At 44.4% G+C, this 27,439-nt stretch overlaps 1 protein-coding gene across 2 annotated transcripts in view; it reads left to right on the forward strand.

Moving 5' to 3' along the window:
* Positions 1-27,439, forward strand: part of ASCC3 (activating signal cointegrator 1 complex subunit 3) — a 2,962,611-nt gene that overhangs the window by 2,795,624 nt on the left and 139,548 nt on the right. The window lies entirely within an intron of this gene.

Here is a 27,439-nt window from a genome sequence, read left to right on the forward strand (position 1 = left end):
TGCTTAGTTAATCTACAATGGAAATTGGAAATACATACAGTTCTAAGTGGTACCACAATTATTATTAGATTTCATTAAAGTGCATCAACTGTACTCTGGTTAAATGTCACACAAATCACTTAATAAATGTAAGCAACAATACATGTAGGAGGGAAAGCAGTTGGTTAGAACAATTGGCAGAAAACCCCACCACTAGACACAGCTCTGTGTGGAGATCCCCCACAACTGGGCAACCTGTAAAATAAAGTTACTCTACAATCCCAGTCCATGTATTGTCCAATAAGTCTTATTTCCTTCTATAATGTTTCTACCACCCCAATGTACCTGGAATAGTAGATTTTGACGACGAGTCGTGGAAGGATCCTTCTTGAGCAACTCCCTTTACATCAGGAGCCACGGATCATCGAGATCCTTCGAAGAAAGTGAACTCGGCATCGAGGCGGCAACTTAGGTCCCAGCGGTGCTCGTTGACGATGGAACTAAGACGTCCTGCAAGGAAGAGGCGCGCGGGGCACCTCGATGTCGATAGTTCAGAACTGCAAAGAGTTTGTGAAGAACTGTGGGCCAGCAAGGGCATCGAGTCGTCCGGCGTCTCTACGGTCTTTGGGTGGCGGGAAACCCACCGGCGGATGCTCCTCGGCGCATCGACGGCGTGGCCTTCTCGTTTGAGATAAGGCGGGCGGCGGTGCGGACGAGCTGCTACGTGAATCAAAAGTCATAGGCAAAGGAGCATGCGGCTCCGATCGTCGATGGCACGGCATCAAGCGGTCCCCTCTTCTGGGCAACATGGCTTCGATGGGCCTCCAGCGGTTCTGCAAACCTGCGGACCCTGGTCAACGACGGTGGACGGAATGTCTGGTGCTTATCTTTGTTCTCCTCGGCGGTCCCCGTCTCCGGTCGGCTGCCTAACGAGGGTCTGACTTCCAGGGAGCTTCGGCGAAGGTTAGCGGTGCTCGATGATGCCTCGGAGCACGGGAAGAGGGCGCCTAACCAGGTCCTCTCTTGGATCAGTCTCAGCGGCTTTCGGATTTCGGCAAAGGGAGACAGCAGTCAACCTACTTCTTCAGGCCCGGCTTCGAGATTCAGCTTCAGTTTCAATGTCAGATTCAACTCCAGCTTCTGAACAAATTCTAGCAGTGAGAGGCTCCCAGATATAGTAGTTGATCGCCCATTCATTCTGCTGGAGCACACTCAGGCAACCAATCACCCAGAAGGGCATTCAGCAGTCAGTCAGCCAATCAGGCATACAGTGCATTCAGGCCATTCTCCTCCCTCTCAGACACTCACAACAAGGAATGTGTATTGGGACAACTACCTAGTCATTCAACACTACACACTGCATTCATACCAGTTTTGGGCAGGGCTGTCTCAGTCATTGTGTCAAACACCAGAAACTAGACATCCACAACAAGAAGTGCATATTGGTCACACACTCCATTCACCCAGGTCCCACCCACAAGGTGTACCCACAACATACAGTCACTGGGAAGGCTCCAGCCAGTCTTGCCTGGACTTCACAACAACACCATATATGGAACTTCCACCCAACAGCCAGTCAGGGGGAAGGGACAGAGTCAGGGCTTCCCAGGACTTTGGGAAAACAAGTTAACAGGCAATAGAAAGCAAGAGGCCACAGGGGCATCTTGTTGCCTATTTGGAATCAACTGATTCCAATGGCAGAGCCTGGGTATCCCAAAATGGAGGATACTGAGAGCGCCTGTGAAATTCAGCATGGAGCTGCCCCCAGGCCCTACCCAGCTCTGTGGGCCACACAAAGGTGCCCAAAAACATACACTAGGGGCACAGGGTTTTACCCCCACCCATGGGTGCCTTAAGGGTATCCCCTGGTTCTGTACACCAAACCAAAAACAGGAAGAGCTGCCCTGCCAGGAGTCCCGCATGGACTTCTGGGCAGAAAACAATACAGAACACAAATGAAAAAGGACTACAGGACAAGGACAGGGAGGCCCTGTCCCTCCAATGCATTTCCAGCATTCCAGGGCTGATGCGCATTTTGGCAGGGCAGTGCTGCAAAATCTGTTGCTGTGAACTTTCTGTCCACCTCCATTGCTTCACTGCTTGAGGAGTCTATAAGATGAGGAATCTGCAGGAGAAAGGCAATCCATTGAAGGAGAAATTACTTACCGGAATTTTCTTTCTATTGATTCTTCGCCCGCAGATTCCTCATTGCCCCTCCCATCCATCGCTGCTCAGAAAGTGTTGGCAGTTGTCTATTTTAGAGAGTAGACACCTGGGGATGGTCCTGGAGTTACTGCTTTCTGTCCGCCAAGCCACGTGTTTGCTCAATCTCTAAACAAAAAAAGTGTTTTACTTGATTCTGGCTACTGTGGAAGTCTTCTGCGTTTTTCATCCCATTAGTATGCATTAATGTTAACTTCTTATTGGCTGTTTAGCCCTCTTCTCTTACTGTTTTCCTCTGCAGCGGTCAAGCTCAGGGAAAAAGGAGGGAACAGAGGGGGCATAGTGACGTGGTATTTATATGACACCCGATGTCACGTCCAGAGCCGACGAACAAGCAAGGCGGATCAACGGCTGAGTCAAGGTCCACTACAACCCCTGTTGAAGAATTTTCCGAGCAGTAGAGCTGGATGAGCATATCTATCAGATAAGGAATCTGTGGGAGAAGAATCCATATAAAGAACATTACGTTAAGCAATTTCTCCAGCATTGGATCTTTCATGGATTCACATGCTTAGAATATTCCCCGTCATCAGGCTGGGAACCCTCGGTATATTTCTAAAGACCTTTCCTATAGGAAAAATGTCTACACTTCTGTTTCCTATCTACGTCATTATCGGGCCGCGTACGCTTGACCCAATAGGACGTAGGGATATAAATAGGCCCGCCTCCGCGGCTCCCTTCAGATTTCAACTGTCTCCAAAGTAGCGGGAGCACCTCGTGTTTGTTTCTACTTCGGTACAAGGTTGAGTTCTACTCTGGTCAGTTGAAAATGTCCGGAAAGGCATTATTCCGCCCGTGGGCCACCTGTGGACAAAAAAAAAGTTTATGAAGGAGATGGGCACATGGATTGTTTGTACTGTCTGCACCCTCACCACTCGGTGGACAGTTGTGAGATCTGCAAAGCCTTCTCACAGAAGACGCTAAAGGATAGGAATAGACGCCTGGTGACGTGGCTAAATGAAGGAACCTATCCTTCATCGGAGGTAGGGTCGGCGCACAGCCTGGCATCTAGGCCCAAGTCATCCAAGGCGGAATCCCATCGCTGCTCGGTGTCGGCAGAGCCTCCTCCTAAGAAGCCCCGTTCGATGGAGAAATGTCCTTCAGAAAAACATCAGGCAAAAGAATCCTCGTCGAAACATGGACAAGATCGCCACCAAGGAAAGTCTTCTTCTTCATCGAAAAAAGGCAAGTACCCTTCGAAGACCTCCTCCTCAGGCGACCATCACAGGTCGTCCTCGAGTATAGAATCGACGAGGCATAAATCTGGCTCAAAAAAGGTGGGATCACCAAAGGAGTCTGCGTCACAGACTATACCATTGTCTACACAGACTCCATCGCTGACGAGAGTGTTACCGCCGACACAGGAAATGTCTGTAGTGGCCTTGGTGAATACGATGGCGACGATAGACGTATCCATGTTGACATCGTCGACGGTAGAGCCTCCAAAGGTGTGGCAGTCGGAGGTGTATGATGCGGTTCTTGCGGATACTTTAATACAGCCGGAGGCGGCCTTCTCAGTATCATCCAGGGAGGAGGATCGAGAGCAGATAGCTGGTCCAGCAGATCTTGGGCTGCACGGAGTGGCATTGTCGACGAGTGCAGGGGGCAAAATGTCCCTGCTTCGTTGTCATTGTTATTGAACCCTCAATCTATATTATCCTTGCAAGTGCTGTCCACTCTACAGTCTCTCCTGAAGCGGCTGGATGAGAAGTTACCCCTCATAGACGCACCTTCGGGGATGTCGACTAGAGCTGCTGACGACGAACCGGGTTCTTCGACATGAGTTACGGAAAATCCAGCCTCCCGACCAGTGAGAGGAGAACCACCACGCTCATACCCGGAGGAAGGGGAGTTACAAGATTCAGAGTCGGAACCTAGAGACTCTTTTTCAGAGGTATCCTCATCCCCTTCGAGGGATCCTACATGGGAGTCAGAAGCAGAGATGGAAGCACCCAGGATCCCGGCTCAACCATCACCACCGGACGTCATCAGCGCTTTTCACGTGTTGATGGGCAAAGCCTGTATTGAATTTGGTCTGAGCCCAGAGAAAGAAAAGAAGGAGTGCTTCTTGTTCGACCATATGGGAAAAAGAAGGAAGTCAGTCTTCTCAGTTCCCATTCTATACCATGTCTGGCAGAAAGGTTTGAGGACTATGCGCTATCCATTTTCAGAACCAGCGATAAAGGGCAGGTTGGAGAAGAAGTTCAAGGCTCCAGACTCTACGCCTAAATGCTTGACTGCTCAACCATCTCCAGAGTCAGTGGTGTCGGCTGCAGCGGCTAGGAAGGCCAGATAGTAGCACAAATGTTCTACCCCTCCGGATAACGAGGCTAGAAGACAGGACGCGCTTGGCAAAAAGGTTCTGTCTGTAGGAGCAACGACAGTTAAAGCAGCTAACTCGCTGGCAATTCATGGCAAGATATGACAGAGAGATGTGGCATCGTTTAGCCCCTATACTAGAACACCTTCCTAAAGAATGAAGAAAGTCAGCCATGTTACTGGTCCGACAAGGGGAAGAAGCGTCGAACCACTTGATTAAAATTGCCGTGGATTTGGCGGAGCCCGGGTTTAAGCAAATAAACAACGGAGTAGTTTTGAGAAGGCAGGCCTGGCTGAAATGTACTAACTTCAGACCGGAGGTTCAGTACAAGGTACTCGATATGCCTGAGGGTGACCAACTGTTCGGAGAGAAAGTCGATGAGGCACTGAAAGGTATGAAAGAGGATACGGATACGGCCAGGTCTCTAGGAGCCCTACAAAGTGGAAGAGTCTTTCGGTCTTTTCGTCCCTTCCGCGGGGCATCAGGAAATTCCAGTTTTACTGCATCGAGAGACCGAAACTTCAGCAGGCCATCATACGCCTCCCAAGGTTATAGACGGGCGGTCCAGGCAACGCGAAGAGGCCGAAACTACCAGGCTTCTAGAAGAAGAGGATATTCATCGTCAACAAAGGACAGGCAGTCAAAGTCACAACAATGACATGTTACAGGATGTCCTGGGAGGAAGGGTGGCCCGTCGCGTCGACGAATGGAACAGACCGCTGGGTATTGGACACAATAAAACTAGGCCACTCTCTGCAGCTCAAGGAAACGCTGTCACAAATTCCACCCGTGTATTCGGCGCAACCCCATCTTCACATATTACATCAAGAAGTGGAGGTTATGCTGCAGAAAGGGGCTATAGAATTTGTTCCAGTGACCGAGATGGGCAGGGAGTTTACTCTCGTTACTTCGTGGTCAAAAAACCCAACGGCAAATGGCGACTTATTCTGGCCCTTCGGACCCTCAACAAGACCCTAAAAAGTTTAAAGTTCAAGATGCTTACACTTCAGGAGGTCATCCGGTCAGTACAGCCGGGAGATTTTCTGGCGTCTTTAGATCTACAGGACGCACATTTTCATATTCGTCGACAACACAGAACATTTCTAAGGTTCGTAGTCGGTCGAAAACCATTACCAGTTCAAAGTACTCCCTTTTCGGACTAAAGTCGTCTCCCAGGATGTTCACAAAAGTGTTTGGCTCCAGTGGCAGCGTGGCTGCGAAGAAGAGGTCATCATGTTTACCCGTATCTGGACGATTGGCTGATAAGAGGCTCGTCTCCGAGCATAACTCAAGCAAGCCTGAAGGCCACCATGCAACTTCTGAAACGCTTGGGGTTTGCGATAAAATTCGAGAAATCCTCGCTTTCGCCCTCAAGGAACTTAGTATTTCTGGGCGCGGAGTTCCAAACCCAATCAGGGCTAGTGAGGCCCTCAGTGGAAAGAATTCAGAAACTGACTCGAAAGGCAAAGGAATGGAGAGCGGGCACCAGGGTGTCAGTCAGAAAATACATGTCGCTGCTAATTGGTGAACAATTGCTGTCTCTTCATGAGGCCGATGCAAGAGTTTCTGGCAGACCGGGGGTCCCAGAGTCGGGGCCTTTGGTCGGACAAGCTGAGCATCAACCACGATCTGTGCTAGGCACTTCAGTGGTGGCAGCTCTCCAAAAACCTAACAAAGGGTATGCCCCTGCAGGAGCCGGATTTCCAAGCAACGGTAGTGACGGATGCATCGCTGAAGGGATGGGGAGCTCATCTAGGTCCCGTGCAAGTTCAAGGTCAGTGGTCCCCAGCGGAGTCTACTATTCACATAAACGTGCTAGAGTTAAGAGCGGTACATTGGGTGCTGAAGTCTTTTCTGCCGCACATACGAGAGTCGGTTGTCAGACTACTAACAGACAATACAACAACAATGTTCTATCTCAGGAAGCAAGGGGGAACACTGTCCAGAACGAAGCTCAGAAAATATGGCATTGGGCCCTCGAACAGAATATCACCATAATGGCATACCATCTTCCAGGGGTAAAGAATATACAGGCAGACTCACTCAGCAGGGAACTGAACCAACTGCACGAGTGGGAGCTGGACTACGGTCAGCTAGCGAAAGTCTTCCGAAAATGGGGTCATCCACCCTTGGATCTGTTTGTGACCCGAGAGAACAAGAAGTGTGCACGGTTCGCGAGCAGGTGGCCACATCCCGAATCGATGGGGGAGGCGTTCTCCTTCCTGTGGACGAACAAGTTTGCTTATGCGTTTCCTCCGTTTCCACTCATCCGACGGACACTCCAGTGGATTCACAGGTACCTGTGCCGGGTGATTGTGGTGGCTCCTTATTGGGCGAGACAGTCGTGGTTCTCAGATCTACTGCAACTGTCGATAGCGGAGCCAGTGAGGTTCCAGAAGATTCCGAACCTTCTATCACAAGACAAAGGAGCAGTTTGGCATCACAATCCTGACTCCCTCAACCTGACGGCCTGGCTCCTGACTTCTCCGAGTTCGGGGATTTGAACATTCCCTCAGAGTGTCGACGAATTTACAGGCAGCACGAGCTCCATCCACGAACGCTTCGTATGCAGGTAAATGGAAAAGATTCTGTATATGGTGCAGTGACCATCCAGGGATACACCCCCTGAATGTTGAAGCACAGCAAATTCTGCCATATATATTACACTTGGCAGAGCAAGGATTGGCTTTTTCCTCTATAAAAGTTAATTTAGCGGCCATCTCGAGATTTACTTGAAAAAGACATTCAACACCTCTTTTCAGCGATCGACTGGTGAAACATTTTCTGAAAGGCCTTTTTCGAACTTTCCCGCCAGCTAAGAAATTTCCACCAAACTGGAGCTTGAATCTAGTACTGTCAGCACTAATGAGAGCTCAGTTCGAACCGATGTCATCGTTGAATTTTTTGTCTTGGAAAATGGCCTTTTTAGTAGCCATTACGTCGGCAAGGAGGCTTTCGGAATTACAGGCATTGGTCATTGATCCTCCAAACCTGCGGTTTTTCAAAGACAAGGTAATGTTAGCAACCAATCCTCACTTTATTCCTAAAGTGCCGATGACATTCCACAAACATTCGTCTATTGTTCTTCCAACATTCTTTGCAACGGCTTCTTCTGCGGCGGAGAAAACTCTCCATGCGTTGGATGTAAAAAGAGCTTTGAAGTTCTATCTCAGTCGTACTCAAGGTTTTAGACGTTCAAGGCAACTGTTTGTAGCTTCTGGACCTTCGGTGAAAGGGGAAACATATCTCTAAGCAAGGACTGGCCCGCTGGGTGTCGTAGACTATTGCTTTTTGTCACTCTAAAGCAGGAAAACCATTGGAAAGACACCCAAAAGCTCATTCAACAAGATCTGCCTCGTCATCGGCGGCGTTATGGTCTGGAATTCCATTGGTGGACAGCGGCATCATGGTCAGTGCCGCACACATTTACTCGGCATTATTGCCGAGAGCAACAACATGCGGCAGATATGCAGATGGGGCGAGCGGTCCTTCGGAATCTGTTTCAGTAAGGTAAGCCCCATATAGAGGTATACATACTCTTGTCATTATGCCATATGTTTAGTTATTGTCAATGTTCCTTATTGGGTTTCTTTTTCGCATACCAAACTGCATATGTGGCTTGGATACTTAAGTTTGCATTGAACACCTCCATGTTAGGGGTACTGCTGTATAATCTATTCTAAGCATGTGAATCCATGAAAGATCCAATGCTGGAGAAGGGAGTAGTTTCTTACCTGTAACTCCATTTCTCCAGCGTTTTGTTATCTTTCATGGATTCACATGCGCCCGCCGGCCTCCCCTGAATGCAAACTCTAGATGTTCCCTCTACTTTGGGGGTTAAAATCTGAAGGGAGCCACGGGGGCGGGGCTATTTATATCCCAATGTCCTATTGGGTCAAGCGTACACAGCCCGATAACGACATAGATAGGACACATAAGTGTCGAAATTTTTCCTATAGGAAAGGTCTTTATAAATATACCGAGGGTTCCCAGCCTGACGACGGGGAATATTCTAAGCATGTGAATCCATGAAAGATACCAACGTTGGAGAAATGGAGTTACAGGTAAGAAACTACTCTCTTCTCCTTTCGAGCCCTGCACAGGTCTCTTATCTGGCCCTTGGAACTATTCCAAAATAGTACTACCCGTATAAATCTAGAATCGAAAACCAGATACCACAAATCTCTTGCATTAAAGACCTGCCATTGGTTTCCTATAGGACAAAGGGCCTTGTTCAAGAACATGTGTATGACCCACTGTGCATCCTGGTCCCAGGGACCTGAATACATCACAGAGGACTTTCACTACTACAAACCGTGAAGATCCATCAAATCCTAATACACTAATCTACTTCAAAACATGCACACAACGAAAGTTAGAACAAGTAAGATGATGTTGTCTATCAGGGACCCACAACTCTGGATGGAGCGTCCCCAGCAAATGTAGTTACCCAATACCTTTCTCAAATTCAGAAAAGCACTAAAGGCATAGGCATATAACGTTTGCTAAGCCTTTCCCTGGCCTGTGGTGACTCTGTGTTCAGAGTTCTTCTCACTCCTACCTTGAATCAGTTATGTTCTGTGTACTGTCTATGATTTGATTATTATGTTTTCATGTGTGCACTGTCATTTGCCCCAGGAACACCCAACTGTTGTGATCGACTTGATAAAGGAGATTTTAAGGGGTTAGAACATGTTTTTATTGTTCTGAGTCATATGGTTTTAACTTGCTTGTTTTGGGTTTTCAGTTTGTAAATGTTGTTTTTATTCCTATGCTGTAATGTGATGAATTGATTGTTGAAAACTCAATTGTACATGTTTTTGGTGTTTGTTTGATGGATGTTTAATCTAAATAAACTTTATACTGACTGACTGTGATTGACTTCCTATTTGCCTTTTCATTCCTCACCCCTACACATTACTCGTCCCATTCTCTGGTCTTTGTGATAAACCCCTCTGTATGTAGAAAATGATAAACCACTCCTAATTGAAGGGAAGGCATCTAGTTTTGAAACAGAACAATGTTTCCTGCTTTTTGCAGGTCCCTTTAAATTATGTGCATTGTTTAGCAACCACACACTACAGGGCTTTCCTCACACCTGTGTAAAGCCCTCTTTGCTCACCTGCAATGCTCAAGGGAGTCTTGGTTGATCAGTCCTACATTTTTCACTTTCAAAGTGATGGAGTTAGACACAGGAAGTAACCTTAATGCATCCACATGTTTTGTTGTGTTTTTACATGTCCCAAAAAGAGCATCAGACGTTTTTTTTCCCATGAATCCTTAAATATTAAGTAAAATAGAATGCCAAGGAATCCAAAGCAAATCAGTGAACTCTTGAGGATGATTATTGTTTATTCATCAACATTCTACATGTTTGATGGGTTTGGAAATAGAATGAGATCAAGTTTGTAGAAGAAAACAAACCTGAGTTTGAATCTTGGGTGAAGTTAGTTCTGTACATCTTTAATAGCAAAACTGCAGGGTGAACACAGAAACAAACGGAACACAATCTCCAAACAGAACTGAAGCTGTGCTAACCCCTGCACCTGTACAAAAAAGTGTATAGGTTTTCTAGCATTTTGATTCTAATGCAACCAAATACATATTTTGTGCCTTCACAATGGAGGATTGTACTCCTTCCAACTAGTACAATTAACATCTATGAGAATACAGACACGCCTTGGTCTTCCATGGTCACTCCTGCAGCCTTCAAGAGAGACCAGCGTAGATTTACCCTCATTATTCATTGAAAACGCACAATCTCTTATCACTAGTCATTTAAAGAAGTTTAACTCGATGCATAAACATCCTCCGGCCAAGCCAAGCATAGTTACATTAAAGCGTGCAGAGACTTCACTTAGCTAGTTTGTGAGTAAAATACTGCTTCAGTGAGATAAGTTTTGATACTCGACCCCACGGAACTAACAAGAGCAGACTAGTAATTGTAGACATTGCTTATATATAAAAATGTGAAAAAGGACTTATGAGTCTGTTACTTGGAGGAACCGCAGGAGAAAAAGGAATAAGGCAGGCCGGGACGCCAAGACGGGAGGAATCTGGGGCGAAGTAGCTCCGGTATGGACAGACTGCTTGGGCGGCTGAGAAGAAGCAGCTCCAGGCGTCCCAGAAGACCGGCGAATGTCGGAAGCAGGAGCCACGCCACCCAGAGAAGGCTTCGCACTGCAGTGCCGCAGCCAAGCAGCAGAAAACGCTGAGAAGCGGGAAAGCCCCACAGTTGATCACAGACATTCAAAAAACCCAGGACCACCACTGACTGTGAGAAAAGGTACGCAGAAAAGGGGAGGCGCCGGGGCACCAAGCTAGTGGCAGAGAGGTGAGAAGGTAGAAAGTAGCCCAGGAGTAAGGGTATGGGACCCTAATAGTAAACCAAATAACTTTTTTAAAGTGGAGGAGCGCCCTCTGCACTCCTCACAGTCACAGTACCTGGCAATAGCGTATACAGGTGGACTGTGCAAAGAAGAGTCTGGGACCCGCACCCATAAAAGCAACCCAGTATATTCTTGTGGCTCATCATAGTTAAAGTGCCTGGTAGGAAAGTAAACTAGGTGACCTCTATCCAGACAGCTGGGAAGTAAGAGAATCACCATACCTCTTCTTCACCACAGTACCTGGCAACGAAGAGTACCAGGTCAACCAACCATGGTTGGGGATCCACAACTAAGGAGGTAGAAGAAGCCAGGGGGAGGGAGTCATCCCTCTGGTACTGTGGAACATTGGGACACTTTGAAGAAGCCGGGGGAGGGAGTCACTCCCTCTGGCATTTTGGAACATTGGGATGAAACCAGGGGGAGGGAGTCATTCCCTCTGGTGTTATGGCACACTTGGGAGAAACCAGGGGGAGGGAGTCATTCCCTCTGGTATTGAAAAACCGAGAAACCAGGGGAAGGGAGTATGATCAATCCTCTGGACCCAGCAGAGACCTTTACCTTTAGTTGATTTTAAGTGCCTGGGAAAGAGCTAGTAGTTGACATGACAGGGGACACCTATTATTTTAGACATTCTGAGAGGTTTCTTAGTTTATTATTAGTGGAAGGGGAACCACTCTCAGCAGTAGGGATAGGTAGGGATATCCTTTTTAATTTTGGATGCAATAAAAATGTGTAGCAATCACCACCATTGTGTCGATCTCTTACTTTTGCACCCTTACAACACCTGTAAGGAGTTCTCAGCCTCGGGTGGTCATAGCTAGATGGCCATGGGCGGACAGGCTTACAATTATACACAGTCTTCTCAAACATCTCCAGTGGTGGGGGGCGGACAGAAAACCTCACCAGGAGAGCACCTCTAAGGATGGAACCAGCACCAAGAAACAGTCATCACAGACTCATCCCTAACCGGGTAAAGGGGCATGTCGGGTGCCTCACAGCAAGAGGGCATTGGTTAAACAGTGACAAACACATCCACCTCAACCGTCTGAAACTCTGAGCAGTCAGCTGGGCCCCTCTCTCCTTACTCTCTCTTCCCCGAGGCTAGGGAATCAGAGTCCTCACAGACAATACAACCATCATAAGGACACAGGGAGGCACTCGATCACAGATCCTCTCGATAGAAGTACTGACCTTATGGCACTGGGCAAGTCGACACAGGATAACCCTTCAGGTCTTCCACATTTGCCAGGGATGCAAAACTGAATGGCAGATGAGGTCAGCGGAACAAAAGAATGCCATGAATTGGAATTACACGACCAGTAACTAACACACATTTTTACTGGAACTAGGGAGAGCCACAGATAGACTTCTTTGCCACTCGCAATACAAAAATACAAAAAATGAGGCGTTCTCCATCCCTTGGACAGGGATATTCGGTTTTGCCTTCCCTGCAATACCTCTGGTCAGGGTAGTAATAGCCAACACCCAATGATACCCTTACTGGATCATTCTCATAGCTCTAGTATGGGCCAGACAGACGTGGTACTCCACCTAGCCCAGTGGGCAACAGGCGAACTGCTACGTCTCCCACAACAGAGGACCTGCTCTACAGAGACAGTTGCATTTACCACCACGACCCAAAGTCACTAAACTGGACAGCGTGGCTCCTGACTTCTCAGAATTTGAACATCTAGGCATTCCAGATGAATGCAAACCAGTGCTGGAAACCTCCTGGGCTACCTCCACTACTAAATATCACACGCTAAAATGGAAGTGATTTTGCACATGATGTGCTGAGCCGGGCTTGCACCCTTTCTCAGTAAAGTCGCATCAAGTGTTACCATACCTGTTGTCTTTAGCAAAGAGTATATTGACGCATGCATCCATTAGGGTACATCGGCAGCCATATCAAGATATACCTGCACATCTGGAAAAATCGTTATGTTTTGGTCAGAGAGTAATAAAACAGTTTGAGGGACTGCTGTGCACTTTTCCATCAGTGAGAAAGGTGACTCTGAGGTGGAGTCTTAATACAGCCTTAGCCATACTCATGGAGGCACTATTAGAACCCTTACACAAGGCATATATTAAGGATGTTTCCTGGAAGGTAGCGTTCTTGGTTGCCATCACCTCAGGAAGATGAGTCGCAGAGATCCAGCCTTTGGCTGTCAATAAACCCTACCTGCGGTTTACAAAGACAAACTTTTCTTGAGGACTAATCTGACCTACCTACCAAATGTGTCAGTGTATTTCCTCGTTAACACATGCATTATGCTGCCAGCGATCTTTGGGAATGCTACTTCCAGAGCAGAGATCACCCTTCCCTCCTTGGACGTCAAGCAGGCCCTGAAATACTACATTGATAAAACAATAGCTTTCAGGAAGATAATGCAGCTTTATGTTGCTTTTTTGTTCTCAACTAAAGGATCCCCTATTTCAAAACAGGGCATAGCATGATGGCTAACTTGGACTATTACGTGTTGTCAGACAGACCTTTGAGCAGCTGCGTCCATGCTCAGTTCATGAGGGTAGTGACAGCTTACGCTTACGTTGCAATGTGGACAGAAGCCCCCCCCCCCGCAAATCATCTGTCAGGCGGCTACCTGGATGGTGCCACACACTTTTGCCAAACACTGTTGCTTTGAAGTGCGATCTAGGAGCGATGGTAATGTGGGACGTGCAGTACTGCAGCAACTGTTCCAATAAGGTGAGCCTTTACTACCTACCACCTATTAATACTGTAAAATGGATGTTGCCTCATGGAAAAATACTTCTTTGCATATCTATTCAAAGCATGTGAATCAATGAAATATCAGAAGGAGTTAGTTACTCACCTGTAATCCAGTTCTCCAGCATTGGTATCTTTCATAGATTAACATGCGACCCCCCACCGATCCTGTATAGTCTGTATATAAAACTGTAATCGTTCCAAGGCACCCACTATAGCCGGTTAGAATCTTAACATGGCTTCAAGGGGTGAGGGGGCTGAACATTCAATGTCCCATTTGCTTAGGACAAAACAACCTGATATTTGGTGCGTAGGCTGCATTCATCATCATTTTTCTTTATCATAACATTGGAGAAATATGTAAACGGATTCCCAGCCTCACAACAGGGAATTATTCAAAGCATGTGAAACTATGAAAGATGCCAATGCTGGGGAAGTGGAGTAACATGCAAGTAACTAGCTCCTTATCTGCCATCAATATGTATGCATCTGTAATGTAATTTATTTCAGAAGCTTCTTGTGAGCATGTACGCTATTCCTTCTTAAGCCTAAATCTACTGTCTTAAACCAGTCATGTTTTAACAAAGACAAATGATCCAAAAACAAGAGTAGTGTTGCTCCAGGGATCTTGCCCAACTGCCTTCTGAAAGCCCAAGAGAGCTCAGCTACTGCTGATATGCTTCACTGACTAAGAGCGGCCATGCCAGAGTATAACTAGGTTGAGCTTAAAGGTAAAACTCTGTCAGCTTCCATCCCTCCTCTTAAGTAAGGTTTACCTTTACCTGGATCTGCTATAACCAGTTTGAAAAAGCCCTTTGGGAAGAATGGTCTAGATTGATGCTTCTGGTTCACTTATGATGCCCAGACCTTGGCAGCGTTTTAGTAATCATCACAAGCATTATGAAGTAATAGTTTGCTGATCCTCGAAAAGGATTCCAACCTTCTTTTGAACTGTAGTATTTATTAGAGCCTTTAGTATTTGTTTTATGTATGAATGAATCTTGAGAATGCTCCTTCTCTTCTGCAACACTGCCAATCGATTTCTAGTAGCAAATTAGCACATCTTACACCCTATGTAAGAAGTGGCAGTAAAGTAAGGGCATGTCTTCTTAACCTGGCTTGCTATTTACAATGAATAAATGCCATGCTGGTAAAAATGGTAGGGCATCAATCTTTGTTTTTCCTTTTTGGACAAGATCATTTCCTGAGATAGTAGTCTTATAGTGGCAAAACCCTCTAGTGGCTGATCCTCCAAGAGTGACATTGAGCGCTCTTTCTGGACAGTTTGTTTGTAAACGAAGGGATTTTTACCAAGATACTGAAAGGCGAGGATTCAATTTGTTGTACTTTGGCACATGTATCAAGTATTTCTTGGTTTCCCCTCTCCTTTTCTGACCATATTTGTCAGGGGAATGATGTAGCCTCCTTGGTGTTGGTACATTATTGAGTCATTTAAGATTTTTCCAGACATGCATTGTTCATGTATACCATTTATTTTTCTCTGCAGTAAGCCATTTGTGTGGATGCATGATGGAGTCACACATCCACACAGTGTTGACCTATAAACGTAGGGTACTGAAAGATTGTGCCTTCACTCATGCTGATTTATTTTTATCTCGGACTGCTAGTGCCTTAATGCCAGCTTGAAGTGGTGGCAGAAATTCTGCTGCTTTATCTCTTATTCAATTTTTTTCAATATTAATTGCATACAATAAAATGTACTGTTAGTGTTTATTATAAAACTCTTTTAGTACCATAGTTACTCCATGTTATTTTCTGGTAGGCAGAACAAAGCATGGAACATCACTTTCATAAAGGGCATGGGAAAGTCTAGTGATGCAGTATCCCTTAATTTTAGTCACAGTGACGCCACTGTTTGGCTGTGTTCATTCAAAAACCTTGCCTGCTACAGATCTTGAATGGCCAGTAGGAGTGTAGAGATTTAATATATCATTGATGAACCCTTGTGCCTGCCACAAAAGACTGTGTATACAACAAAGACTGTTCTTAATTGACTTGTCTGTTTTAAGTAGTTATGGGATTTATATAGCTCAAGCATGGCTGTGAAGCAACAGAGCACAGTGTAAATATGTTGAAAGCTGCTCCTTTTAGCGCCCACAGAAACCAGCAAGAGGTGGACACATCTCTTCCTGCCTGACTCAATGCATTCAGCCCCAATTCAAACAAATACATTTGCCCACAGTCAACCAGTAGTTTAGTCCTAGTGAAACAGATCAGCTAAAAAAGACACAACAAGTGCACAGTTCTGAATGGATGTAGACCGCTCTGAATGTTAACTAGGCTGAAGGGCATTTATTACTTTTCTGAAACCTATGGAATTAGTCTCAATTTATGATCTACTAAAACCATGGATTTACACTCAGCACAACTTGTTGTCTGATCAGTGTAGGCATTTTGGAAGCCTAAAATAAAATATTGGACTGTTAATATGCTCTGCATACACCTTATTAAACAGAAGTACCATATTCTGAACACTGTTTTCCTACAAAGGCCTGGGTCTATGGTTCCAAAGATAAACAAGAAAGACGGCTCTTAACCTTAAACTAAGAACCCAAAGTAGGTTTAGTTTATCTGAGAAGATGGATTGATCAACAGTGTCGAATATAGCTGAGGGCTCCAACAGAATCAGTGAACAAACACAATCAATGTGAAATGTATCCAGCAGGCCTAGGTCAGTAATTCTGAATGTTATGTCTGATTGTCTCTAGATTTACAATTAAAAATAACTGGTCTCAGACTGTTGGTGAATGGTGTGGTGTGACGAATCAAGGGAATGTGCCCCTTGTCCCTAAGGGAGAGCACCCTCCTGTGAGGCTACGAAGGTGACTCCACTCCGCAACACCCTCCCTAGGTGGCGAGGCAAGTGGCATCTCACCGGGAGACTCCTGTTCCCGCGAGGAACTCCATAATGCCCTCCACGTGATGGTTTATGTGGCCTTGTCTGAACCGTCAGGACATTACAATTTCCATGATATAAACAAGGATAAAGTGAACCAATATAATTGCCCAGAAGAAGTTGAAGCTAGTCATTTAAATGAGAACTCAAAATGAACTGTGCCTAAGAGGTTGCAAAGACGCAGCTCACCAGTGAGAAAGAGAGCAGAGAGCCGAGAGAGACAAGAGATAGCCCCCTGTGCGTAGTACAACTGAAGGAGGTGAAGCTGGCGTGAAGCGTGGAGATAGCTGTAACAAATGTGAGGATGCTTTCCCTTCTTCCCAAACGAGAGTCCTTTTCCAGGGGACCAGGGCAGTGTGTCCACAATACAATATTCCCCTGGGGGTGGGGCACTGAGGGAGGATCCCAGGATGAGGTAAGCCCCCTATGGAATTGGGATGATTTTTCTCAGGGAACGCAGTATTCGTCGGCCTTGATAACCCAAGTCGCTTCTCCAATACCAAATCCTTTCCCCCCTCCCACTTGTAAGGAGAACTAATATACTCTGTTCTAAAATTTACCATTGTGATACCCTTGACAAACCAGAAATAACCAGGAATTCCAAGTATCTCGCTTTGGAGGGGAAAACTAGTACTGAGACAAAGAAAAGCACTTCCGAAACTTGTCTGTTGGAAGCGGCTGCAGCTACTGGCGTAGCTGGCAGTGCGGTTTCACGGATTGAGTGAGTGTGGCGGTTACGGCCTAGGGTTCTTTCCTCTTACCAGTAACCTTTGGCTTCTGAAGTCCTCGGCATGAGACGTACTTGCTCGGTCTTCATGTTCCAGGCTGCGTGTCTCTCCCGTATGTGTACCAATGGAAATTGTACGGTCTTCTCGAGCCTCTCCGGCTGTTGGATGAGATGTACTGAGTGAAGGGCAAAGAGAGTTTTTAGAAGTCTGAGAGTCGTGATATCTCTCAGGCACGGCAATGAGCCAGAAAGGCTGTGACATATTTCGGGCTTGATCGTGAACCTGATTGGGTCTGCTTCAGAGTTGTGTGTAGGGTTGTAGGATTTCTGTTCTGTTGCCGGTTGAGCAGCCTTGTTATTTAACGTGCTGCTCTGTGATGCCAACCATGAGGGCATAATACCCCCATTACGCCCTCATGGTTGGTATTTATTGATTGAGCAGAGTAGCTGCGCAGCACGGCAGATTGCCTTTGTGCTGAGAGTGCCCTTTCTAGCTGCTTAATATGACCACCACCAGATCTCAAGTTAGGAAAATGCCCATGGTATCGACATCTATAGGTACATCTCCTCTGCTTGATAATAGCCGCCTATCGGAAGTACTGGTTGGAAGTACCCAAAGGAAGCAGCGTTTACAAAACAGAGGATCTTGCTCTCTTGATAATGAGGACGATTTGGGCTATTTGCCCAGCTATATCACCTATACAGGGGAAACCACCTGTCTCAAATGTTCCTAATGCTCTGATTGCTAATAGCAATGGAGTAACCCCTGATTAGCAACATTGGATAATGTTCAATTAGCTTTTGCTGAACCTCCCCGGCAGTCTCTTTCAGGATTACCAGAGCAACAACACAATCATCTGGGTCATATCAGCCCCGTGCACTGGCCACATATGAAGGAAAGAATAATTGGAGAAGTTAACTTATGTAAAAACCTTTCTGACTTTTTCTTCTGGTTAGGTGTGAGAGATAATATTAGAGTGCAATTCTGCCCAGAAAAAATAAATACATTCTGTCAATATGATCAGCCCGTTGATAAGAAAAAACAGAGCTCTCAAAGTGTAATCTTACAGAGATCCCAAACAGCCCAATGTGATTCAAGCTTCCTCTCCCCTTTGGGATTTAATCAACCACCACTGGAAGGGAAGGGAAGGGCATAAACTCAGAAGATATTAGGGTCACCTCTTGCCAGATGGTTGCTGTGTTCAGTAACGCATCACAGACGCCCCTAATTAACACATTTTTGAAACTTTGAAAAATCTCATCCAGTATGCAAGTCATACCATCTATTCCCTCCAGCACAAATCATCAACAAGCACATGTGCCTACATCAACTTCTCTGGCCGTATCGGAAGAGTCGGCTCAGGTCTTTCCACATCCCACCCAACACCATGTTACCAACTCTAACCATTGCCTTTCCAGATGTTTATGCATTAGTATGTTAGATTATTTGACCTTAGGTTTATCAGAAGGATTAAGATCAAACAGTGGTGTACCCAGCCTGGCAGAGATTGCATCTTGGTGGGGTGTGATAAAAGTAATCTTGCGTCCTTCCTTTCTCTTAGTGATGTCTTTCATAGTGCTACCTGCCATGAACTTAGTAGTCGATCCTGTTCTCCCACAGCAACGTTGATCGGGCAGAAATGATTGTATCTTTTGCCTTTTTTTTTACTGTTATGCATATTGTTAAATGTTCTGTGTGTTCGTTTCTGAAACTAAGATTGATATTTGATATGAGTTTAACTGAATGTTAGTCCTGATCCTCCTGTTCTTTCTTTGTTTAAAAGATGTATATGATGTATGTATATATTTGTATGCTGTTCTATGTTTGTTTTGTAGCGCCCAGATGCCTGTGGGCTCCGGCACGATATAAACAAATAAAAGAAATAAAACTAAAGGAAACAAAGAGAGTGGTCTAGTTTTATCTGAGATCTCAAACGCCGAAATGGAGGCAGCTGGCCGATGCCCGAGTTCAAAAGGAATGCAGCTGTCAAACAGCTGAAATACGAACCTAAGGGAGACGAGCCTCCTGAGAATGAGCCTTGGAGATCGGGTGTCTGAGAAGATACAGTGGGTTGCCTGCACCAAGCGGACAGAGGGAAGCCTACTGGCAAGCCACGGAGTGAGGTAGAGGAAAGGCAGATGGAGGTCCAAGTTGAAAGGACCGAGTGTGTTGCTACCGGTACATACTTTGAAGCTGCCTGAGCTCCGGTGACCCACTTCAAGGCAGGATGCAGAGCCAGGAGAAAAGAGACGCCGCCTGAATTGCTGCAGAGTCCGCCTCTCTCCAAAAAGCTGCTGCAGACTCAGCACGCAACACAGAGATTGGGTAAATACTGGTACTGTTCAAGAAGAAGAGAACAGGTTTGCAGGTTTACCAGAATTTGTTAGAGGTCTGGGGAAGCTCGAGAGTAAATCTAAGACACAAAAGAGAGGGTCTGTGACCCGAAAAAGGAATCAAAGACAGTCACCCACTTGGCAAGAGAGTGAACTGAGGGTGAGTAACGCTACTGTGCAAATCTGGGACCTGCACCCAAAAGAGAGGGTTTGGGACCCAAAAGTGAATCAAAACCAGTTGCTCACTTGGCAGGAGAGTGATCCAATGGGGAATAATTCAGCTGTGCGAGTCAGGGACCTGCACCCATATCAGAAACCAAAGGTCCAAAGATAAGAGGGTCTAGGAAAAATCACCCAGTTTTGCAGAAGAATACGCCAAACCACCTTTGCAAGTCTGGGACTTGCAACCCCACAAGTGTGCCCCCCATACTTAGGTTGCTTTCCACCTACCTGTAACAGCACTTTTTGATGTATCACCTTGTGGTGAGGCTTCCCAAAATGTGCTCCCCAACCTATGTCGCTTCTTACCTACGTGTAACTGCATATTTTGATGTAGCACCACTTACCATGAGGTGAGACTTTCCAAAGTGTGCTCCCAAACTTATTTTGCTTCTTACCTACCTGTAACTGCCTATTTTGATGTAGCGCCCTGTACCATGAGTTGAAGCTTTCCAAAGTGGGCTCCCAAACGTATGTCACTTTTTACCTACCTTTAACTGCATGTTGATGTAGTACCCCGTACCATGTGGTGATGTTCACCTGCGCAGGTTTCCTGTAACCAATATGAACTTGCTTTGAAAGCGCTCACCTTTGCAAACTAATCTTGCATTGACTGTAACCCGTTACCTTTGTAAGTAACCAATGTAAACCACTATCTTAAGCTAAATGTACCTAGATGCCCTTGGGCTTTGTGCGCTATACAATTGACTAACTAAAATAAATAAACCACATAGAAGATTGGAAACCAGGGGGACAAAAACCCAGGGAATAATAAAGTGAATCCTATATTTGGCAGGGAGGGATCCCGAGTCAATAGGATATAAAGACTGGAAATATAAGAGACTTTACTTTATATTTAATCCATCATCAAGAATATGTTTAGTGGAAAGAAGCTTTACCCCAGCCTTGGAACTTTGTGGTTTTGAACATTTCTTTTCAACAATTTAATACCAGTGAATCTGGGAACTTTTCTGTTTATTGAGAACACCAAGAATGTTTCATTTAGTAAAGCATACCCTTGCACAGTTATCTTAAATTGCAAGTGTTAGAGACAGAAGTACGTTTTTGACACAACGGCAACAGACCTTTTGCCTTCGTACTTCCTGACATTTTCATTAGTTTACTTTGAGGCAGGGAAACCCCTCATAGTATTTAGGGATAGAGAGGCTTTTTCCCAAACTTTTTGTGTTAATAAATGTCTTTGCCCAAAAATATACCACCACTGTGTCCGACTCATACTGCAGCATCCTTACATATGGTGTAAGGTGTGGGATCTATATGGCTGATAGAAACTTGTAGGCCTTTAGTGTTACCAAACTTAGTGGGGACGCAGTATTAAGTCCAGTTGACTTGACCACCTGATGTTTATAAACATAAAGTAGTACAGGGTAAAGAAACCCAGTGAAAAGTATCCCTGAATTAATCCATTTTTACCATTCAACAAATAGTCTTTGAAAAACAAAAAATTCTCATCTATCAACAAACACTCATTTTTAAAGGAAGACCTCTAAGTGGCAGAGCTAGTCTGTCTCTGATTACGATATTGGCCTAAACCAAAAATTAAACCTGGTTGTTGGACCGGATAAAAATCTTCCTAGGATAGAAAGTCTCGGTATAAAACCAAGTTTAAGAAAAAGTTCCCAGATAATTTATTAGCATCTGTTTTATTGTCCGCAAACAACTTAAGGAAGAAAAATCTACAAGAAGTAGAGACCCCGGTATTAGACCTTAGTGAGCCTCAGAGAATAAAGAACTCATTAAAAAATCTGAAGAAATATTTTCATTTGGGACTGCTGAGGTCTATCATCTTTACCTATTGCCTGTAATACCCACAGATAGAGTAGTGTTGACTGAAACTTGAAAAACACCCCCATGTAAGACCATGGCTATTTTTGAGGCTCTCCTAGAACATTTAGTAAACCACCAGGTCGAAGCAGAGGCAAGTTACCAAGAAGTTATTGCCAAGGTAGTAGCAGCTCAACAAAGACCCATTCTCCCTCATGAAATTTTGCAACCGTACAGAAAAGGAGAAGACTTGGGGAACTTCCTCTTGAATTTTGAGCAGTTGGCCCACAGTTTCAGTGGAGTAACAAATTAAAAACCTTTTATTTAGCTCCCCTAATTCGTAATTCGAAACTCCTCTGAGACGACGGGTCGAACGAAGCAGAGAGCAAAGCTGGGAGGCCGGTGTGTGAGAATAGAAGTCCAACGGGTCTCAAGTAGAAAGCTTGGTGGTGGCGTTTCCACGCAAGAACCATGGTGGACAGCCGGCCCGTGCAACAATGCCGACACCACCATTGGGAGAAAGCAACTCCCGAACAAATACAACGTGGCACCGGACCTGACCGCGTATGAAGCAGACGCTGCGAGAGTGAACCGTGGATCAGCCAAGAAGCAAAGGAAGAAAGAAAACTGCTACAGGTACCTGAGATGTTACCCCACAGTGCAGAAGTTAATAAAGGGAACAGGTCTACCAGAACACCCAGAGGGAGTTACGATGGTATACAGTCTTTTTTAACGAAAAATAAATAATGAATGGAATTTAGAATGAAAAATTAATAATTTAAAAAATAACGAAAGTGTATGTGGGGGTGGGGTAAAGGGTTAAATCTTGTGGTGAAGTGGCTCGGTGGGCTTTTAGCTGGGGTTTATTTTTCTTTTGTTATATTTTCATTCGTTATTAAGACATGTAACAGTTATCATAAATGGAGAGAAATTCATCCCAGTACCCAGGAGAGAAGAGTGGGAAACATGTTGATAAGTTAAAACTGTTTCAACGGGATACAGAGAAATATAAAAGTCACAGAGAGTGAGAGAAATAGAACTGGAATTCTGTTACAGTCGGAAAAGGGAAAGATTACCAAATACACAAGAAATAAGCAGTAGGAGATACCAGAGAGACATATTTGGGAACCAAAACCCAGTGGGGTCACAAGGATAAATCGTAAATATAGGAGAACACTTAGGGAATAGATGAGTGATGATCATTTGAAAATCAATCACCAATCAAGAGAGAAGGATAATATACAAGAAAGCTTTGAGTCCTGTAAGACTGAGTGAAGGAATCTTACTTGGACCAAGAGCCCATATAAAACAGGGGAGGGAGAAACGGGCAATCCCCTGAGGGAATTACAGAAATTAATTCAACAAGTCACAAGAGACTATTTACGTATGGTCTACTAAATAGAATATTAAAATCCCAGAAGCATTTGGGCCAAGTCACAGCATTCAGTAGAAGGGAGACATTCTCCTGACCTTAGTTGGTTATTATAGTGGTAGGGTCATCTGGATTAGATTTGGACAGCAGACTGAATTACTCATGACTGACCGAGTCCCAGGTTTAGTAAAGTAGGCAGGGAATACCCCATAGTGATAGGGAAAGAAAGGCCTTATTCTATTCTTTAATAGAACACTTGGTAAAATGTCCTTAGTGTCTGCGTCCTTCTGGCCCGCCACAATGGGGAATGCTCATGGAGTCTTTTTTTATTTTGTTTTTATAAAGAATTGTATTGATTTTGCTACATATTGTGAAGTCAATAGATACTTATGGGTATCTTCAATGTCAAACAGTTCCAGTATTTAAAAAAAGAACAAAACCTCCCTGCGCCCCTTTCCCTCCTTAGTCCCCATGACAACCTAGGTAGTTCTTCCCTTCCCTGTCTTAGATCCACCAATCCTAGAAGACCACTGACCCTCACTCGTTCCCACCCTGTTGTATCCACTTCCCCCAAACACTATCAAATTTACTCAGACACCGCCTATTCTTGTATACCAGTTTTTCCAATACTGCCGTCTATGCTACACTCCCACTTCACTAGGGAAGGGTTCTCTTCTGATATTCAGACTCTTGCTATGCTCCTCTTTGCAAGGATGAATGCCTATTAGCTTTTGGACCCAAGATGCAAGCGCTGTATCTCCCCATACCCCCAGCAGGCAAGCTTTAGGGTGTGCCTCTATCTCTTCTACTACAGATAGCATCCTTTGCAGCCCCCCCCCCAAATACTTTTGTATATGTTTGCTCTACCATAACATATGCATAAAAGTTCTTCTTTCTCATTTGAATTAAGGGCAGGTATTGTCCCCTCTCATCCCCATTTTCTTTGCAGTACCTGGGGATTATAATAGACCCTATTCACCATCATCCAGTAGACCTAGATCCCTTACCCATGTTGCTCAAAGCTTATCCAGCGTTTTGGCAGTAACCCTTGCAATCCACCTGTATACATTTGAGATCGATTTCTCTGTAAACTTCACAGTTGCTGTTTTGTTCAATAATGGTGTCTTTTGTGGGATGTCCAATTGCCCTTTCAGCTGCCTTTGCAATGCATGCCTTAACTGTAAATATTGGTAGAACATGACTTGATCCAGCCCAAACTTATTTTGTAGATCTGTGAAAAGGAACAATTACCTCTTCATTTGCCATATAACCCAACTTTCTCACACCTTTTTCATAGCACTTCCGCATTTCCTTTAAACTATGCACTTCCTGCAGCAGTTTGTTTTCCTACAAAGGTTGGCCCCCACCACCTCCACCCCCGGTCCCATTTTGTTAAGCAGATTTTGCCAAACTTTATTACAACTTTTCCTGCTGGCTTTTTGTTTTGTTTGTTTGTTAATACTCCGATAACTCTGTAGGATCTCAGCCACCATTATCAACTCATTTTGGCTTTTTTGTAGGTTAGTCTGCTATACAGTTCCATGAGTAATATTGTATTGTTCATTTAATTTTTAAGTCACTCATAGACTTTGAATTTGCTTTATCCGTATCCTCCATTGCTCAGATACACGGTCAACACTTTTCTTTGACTGTATATTTAGTGGATTGTATGTCACAAAATGGTGGAATGGTGGACTGTTCTCCTGAGGATTTTGGGAAGGCCATTTAGGTAGCTGGTTAATGAAGGTCTGTGAAGGTGGATTTAATGAAGCTATTTGTATGAATAAAGCAACATCTTCTATAAGAAACGATTTGCTGCTTGCAATTCTCAGTGAGGGTCCTTTCCCATCTGTGGAGGGACACACTTACCAGATCCCTGTCCTCCCTCCTGACCCTACTTATGTGAAAGGTGTTCATCCAGGGGTCTGACGTGGATCCGGGAGAGCTTCTGTGGAGCCTGTAGGGCTGCTGCCTATCCATTGCAACTTGATCTCTGTGCTGGTTTTGTCGGGCTGAGGCTGAGGACAGGTCTAGCACACCAAGGATTTACTGCACAGCTGCTTTCCATATACCAGCATACCTACAAAACAGGGTCTGTTGGAGGATCACTACAGAATATATATATATATATATATATATATAATATATATAATATATATATATATATATATATATATATATATATATTGTTCCTTGTCCTGTCACATAGTAACAAAGGAGGTTGGAATAGGCTAACTGTAGACACCTCTTTAAACTTTTCCAGGATACATTAGATATTCTCGACTGTAGTATGTCCGCTGACGCTCTTCTGGAACATTTGAAGGAATAGCTGCAGTTAGACCTGAATTAACACCTAACCTAAAAAAGCTAAACATTAGCTCACACTCCCACAAAAAACATATGGTTCAACAATGAGCTCATTCTTCTAAAAAGTAAAAATAAAGCGGCAATAAAAGAATGGCAGCACACATACCTTAAATGTTAATAAAATGTTATCTGTAGAATCATCCATCTTTAAGGAATACTTTATGTGGTAAACTCTACTCTATTTGCCCCTAGAATTTTTCCAAAATAAAGTAGAAAAAATATTTGCGTAAATTGAATCACAACTGCATAAGGGTTCCTACAATTATAAAGTTGAAAGAATATTTGCGTAAATTGAATCACAACTGCATAAGGGTTCCTACAATTATTGCCGAAGAACATTTTGCTACTACATTATAACTCTTTGATCCAGTCCCATCGAACAATTTCTAAGGTTGGCAAATCACCACTTGAAACTTGTCCAGCTCAGAATTTAAATCTCCTTGTATCTCAGCTTAACGTTGCCAGGAGAATGTGTAATATCATCAAAGCCACTCTTGAGCTTTGCCCATAGTTCATGTGGCTTTGAAGCCCACAATGGTGGTTCCACTTTTAAAAAGCCCTCAAGCCAATCATCTTATTTAGTGAACAAGAAGCCAATTCCAAGCTTTTCGTATACAACTGAACAATTAAATTGGACTATAGTGAGACAGTTGCAAAATACATCATAGACCAGAATATAGTAAATTCTTGTGAAGCAAGATTTTGTCCCATGCACGTTACTGCGTCTGTGGTTATATCCATTTTGTATGGCCTACGCTCTTAAGAGGCAATGCCGCACTGCCGGTTGTGTCAGGCCTTTGGTGCCGGTTGACACTGTTGATCACCCAAGGATATTGTAGCTCATATTTTCTTATGATCACTCAAGTTCGAAATTGTCACTATCTGTAATGAAAATCTACAGGACGGGTGTATGTTTACATTAGGCCGAATGAACAGTGCAATATTTCCTCAATGTTTAGAGGGACCTATTTCCTATGGTTTTTTTTATAGCGACCTTTGCGCCCAGTTTTAAAAATATTTGTGTTAACTTTGTATTGAAGTCTGATCAAATGTTATTGATACATGCATTGTATAGAAGTATGTTATACTGCACTCGATCATATTTTCCATCAAGTATATTATGTTTCTAATGTATTAACAACTATAATTGATGAACTGTGATGTTCTATGTTGTTGTATTATTGGTATGATTTTTATCGCTTGTTTTATGGCTCAGTCGAAATAAACTATTTTGAAGATCACTGTGGATCACCATATCTTGACGACCCAGCTGTGTCGCCGCATTACTAGGGTAACACCCTGCAATGGCTACACTCTTTTCTAGCCTGCAGTAAAAAGGGGAGATTGATGCTCCTCCTTCTACTCCCTCATTTTAGTACACACCATCTATCCAGAAACAATACCTGTGGAATCCCTCCATTGTTTGTTTAATAAGTACCTGATTCCATTGCTGAAACTGCTAGTATCGTTCTTCATTTTATTTTATAATTATGCGGATGACACTCTGTTACTGGCAAGCTTTTGCCCTTCCTACGATGGTTCCAAGGTTAATTTGAACTCTGGTCGGTTGGCTGTTGATGGGTGAATAGGTGTGCGCAAACTAATTCTAGATTATAATTCTAGGCCCTCCAGCAGAGACCTATCCTTAAGAGACCTAGTGTGTGAACTGGGGTTATTTCCCTCTTTATGGTCCGAGGTAAACAGCCTAAGCGTTACAATGGTTACTGATCTGTCATTTATATGGCAAATCACTAGATTCATGCATGGTGAGGCTCATCCTAAATCCTAAACACTTGAGAACTGCCTGTCTGGGGTCGAACAATGCGATATATAACATTGCACTGTCCTTTAGACTAAGCCTTTTCCCGGGAGCAAAGGATTGCTCTTTGAGCAAATTTGCATACCCACAGTGCATTGCTAGACTGGCTCTGAGCTGGAGAGGAACTTCCAGTGCTGGCTGGGTCGAATTAGCTGAAATGGCTAATTCTGTTTTCAAAATGTATAGCTAAAATCATGAGGCGGATGAACAAGTTGATTACTAAGTAACATTGATAATTGTTCTTTGTTCCCTCTATGGGT

The sequence above is a fragment of the Ambystoma mexicanum genome, chromosome 4p, assembly GCF_040938575.1.
Source record: "Ambystoma mexicanum isolate Mex_15411 chromosome 4p, UKY_AmexF1_1, whole genome shotgun sequence".
NCBI classification, from domain to species: Eukaryota; Metazoa; Chordata; class Amphibia; order Caudata; family Ambystomatidae; genus Ambystoma; species Ambystoma mexicanum.